Source organism: Pteropus medius, unplaced genomic scaffold (assembly GCF_902729225.1).
Source record: "Pteropus medius unplaced genomic scaffold, Ma_sr-lr_union100, whole genome shotgun sequence".
NCBI classification, from domain to species: Eukaryota; Metazoa; Chordata; class Mammalia; order Chiroptera; family Pteropodidae; genus Pteropus; species Pteropus medius.
This window is the reverse complement of record NW_024355205.1, coordinates 30,541,600-30,544,928: the sequence shown is the minus strand read 5'-3', so window position 1 is coordinate 30,544,928 and position 3,329 is coordinate 30,541,600. Positions and strand designations below refer to the sequence as shown.

The 3,329-nt window shown below is 44.5% G+C and overlaps 1 pseudogene; it reads left to right on the top strand.

The window, feature by feature from the left end:
- The first annotated feature begins 1,911 nt into the window (after window positions 1–1,911).
- LOC120599163 (uncharacterized) lies at window positions 1,912–2,027 on the top strand (annotated as a pseudogene).
- The last annotated feature ends 1,302 nt before the right edge of the window (window positions 2,028–3,329 follow it).

Genomic DNA, 3,329 nt, shown 5'->3' with positions numbered 1-3,329 from the left:
GCGGCTCAAGAAGGTGTGTTACGGGCACCAGACCCATCTGCCACAATGAGCAATTTTGACTTACACAAGCCATTTCATGGATATGACTAGCATTTTTTAAAAATGAAGTAAAATAGAATAGACATGATCAAATGTATGACATCTGAAAAATATCGTCTTAGGAATGTTTGTTTTGTCTCACATTCGGCGTGTTTGTGGGCACACATGTGTATCGGGTATGTATTGGATTGAAACGTAAGTTGACTTCGTTTCTATGGATCACAGTGAAAAATGCTGCTCAGCTGACACAATCTGAATTTTTTCAGAAAGTGAAGTTCATTCTAAATAAGTTTTTAGGTTATAGCACAGTAAACTGAAGGGCTGTGTATCTTGGTGAAAAGAAGAGGAATGAATTATGAGTCCAAGGAGATTTGGATTCTATTCTTGTCTTTGTTTCTTAGGAATAACGTGATCTAGGACCACTCACCTTATGTCAAGAGATTTATTTTAAAGAATTAGTTCACGTAATCATATGAGGCTATCAAGTCCGAAATCTGTAAGGAAGAAAATTAGACTAGAAATTCAAGTAGGATTTTTATGATACAGTCTTGAGGCAGAATTTCTTTAGAAAATGTTTTTCCCCTCATCAGCTGATTAGATGAGGCCCACCCATTTCCCTTAGTTAAAGCCAGCTGATTGTAGCTGTTAATGGCATATGCAAAATCCTTCACAGCAGCACCTAGATTAGAGTTTGATTAAATCACTGGATGCTCTAGCCCAGCCAAGTGGACATATACAGTGACCATCGTACCCAATGTGTAGGGATTTAGACTGGGAGCAGCCTCAGTTCCTTTCAGTTAGGTGGCTCTTTGAGTGTGAGCTCCTTCTCTGACAGCTTTCAAGCTAAATGCTTCAAGGAGGGTAGAATTGGTGACCTGAGGCTTGTGCTGTTATCGGAAATTCCAGAATGTTTGAACCCAACCCTGTTTTACAGGTGAAAGGACTCGGGCACAGAGAGCTTAGCCCACTTTGTAAAGGCCCTGCCACCAACTCGTGGCCACTCCCTTGATCTCAGTGGGACACCTTGTCTTTCTCAGAGGGTGAGATGGGTTCCAAAATGATAGTTCGCTCCAGCCAAGTTGGGGAGGAAATACTCTGTTCTAACAGAACTTTCAACTTTACTGTGACTGGTTCTTATTCTCTTGAACAAGGAGATAGTCATGTTTTCATGTGATGGCGAACATTATTGAGAGCACATTTCCTGTGGAGAACAGGCACACTGCCCTTCTTCCTGGGAAGGGAGGAGAAGAAGGATTTCTCGAGAGAAAGGCGGTGGGAGCGGGTGGAAGCTGTTCTGGGAAATTCAGCCCACTCTTACTTGGATGGGCTTTTAGTCATCAAAACCAGATGTGCAAATGTGTCTAGGCCCCTCCACGTCGAGACAGCGCAATGAAGCCGACAGGGAGGTGTGGCTCCAGGAAGGCCCCCCCCGCGTGTGGGAACCTGCTGTCCTTGAGCGCAGGTTGGAGAGGTGCTGCGGCAGGCAATGCACTGACTTTTCTCCCGACCCTCCTTCCTCCTTGTTCTATGGCCTTCTACTCATTCAAACATGGAAGCGAACAGGCTCAGCTCAGCGTTCCCGTCGTTACCTGTGTTCAGTTCTTGCTCTGGCAGAGCTTCGGCAGGGTTTAAATCGGTCTGTCCCCAGTTTCTCCTTTGTGCCTTGTGATGAGCTTTTATCTATTTTATATACTGGGTATCTGAGGAACTTTTCACTTAAGAAAACCAAGTTCTGCTGCTTATCAAAAGAAAAAGCATCTGAAAATAATTGTTAAGAATAATAAGAAATTGGTTCCATAGCATAGCAGTTAGCACGTCTGCTTTATTCACAGAAGGTCCTGGGTTTGTGCCCCAGTGGAGCCACAGTCCATGGCCTACGACCATGCCACCCTGAACAAGCTCGATGTCTGATCTCGGAAGCTAAGCAGGGTCGGGCCTGGTTAGTTCTTGGATGGGAGACCACCTAGGAAGATCAGATGCTGTAGGCATAAATAATAATTTTAAAAAGAATAATGAGAAACTATTTAAGTATATATATAGCCTTAGACATAATGAATGTGATAGAACATTAAAACATAAGGGAAAAATCAGTTAATCACATATGACCCTCAAAGTACTTTCTTTCAATACCCTTGTCTATAGTCTCTTCTGTAGGAGCCAAACATTCCTGAACTTATTATACAGCCAGAAATTACTAAAGAGGGGAAGGTATATAGGACACAAGGCAAAATACATCTTACTTGGACCAAGTTGGGATGGACCCAGGAGCCCAGTCTAACACATACACCCGCAGGAAAGGACACTGAGTGAGAGCATATGGCGCTTCTTCTCTAAAGGGGCTAGTGCAGTCTTAACGCTGTTTCCCAGACTGTGAACAGCGAGTCTGCCCATTTCAGCAGAACCAGCTAAACACTGGCTTTCCATCTAATGGACAATAATCTCCAAGGTTCTCTTTTTACTCTTGGAGAACATCACACATCAGGCCAGGGACACAATCCACATTTTAGGTGAGAGAAAGCCCTGTTTCTTACAGAAACCTCAAGTTACCTCTAGTTTCTTATTTTTTCCTTTCATATATATAATTAAACAAATAAGAAGATATTGCTTGGTCTCGGAGGGAACATAAACACCTTCTGAAATTAAAAAGGCCTGATGCGATGTGGATTTTTAGTTGTACTTTTGCTTATGAAAATAGTGGTTACTTACATCACCGAAATCTGCGGTGACCACTTAACTTTCTGCTCTGTAATTGGCCACTGCTTAGGCGGATTGGGATAAAGGCACAGATGTGTATGTGTGCTTAGAGCTGATGCCAAGAACTGTGAGGAGGATCCAGCGAGGGGAAGGGCCGGGACGGGGTGCCCGTGTGACAGCGGGTGGCAGCACAGCGTGGCAGCGCAGGGTTCTGGAGCTTCATGAGTGATGGCATCAGGGAGCCACGCATGACATTTCACAAAATCCCGTGGGTGGGTTTGTGGATTTTCCGTCTCACGTATCCTCCCTACATGACACCTATCCTCCTGCAGCCACACCTATTTTGAATCTCGGGATAGACGAACGCTCTTGTTGTGGCCTCGTTCCAGGTCTTCTCTCTTAGGCCTTTTACTTCTGTTGAGAACTGGTGGATGGATGGCTGTGATCAAATACTTGGCTCCAAAGTCCTAGTTTCCCAACTTTCTCTGCTTCAGCTTTCACCTGAGAAACCCAGGCATCCTTACTGAGCGTCTCTGAGCCTGAGAATTTGCATCCTCTCCCTCTTTTGTCTCCCAGCTCCCTTCTTTTGCAGGAAG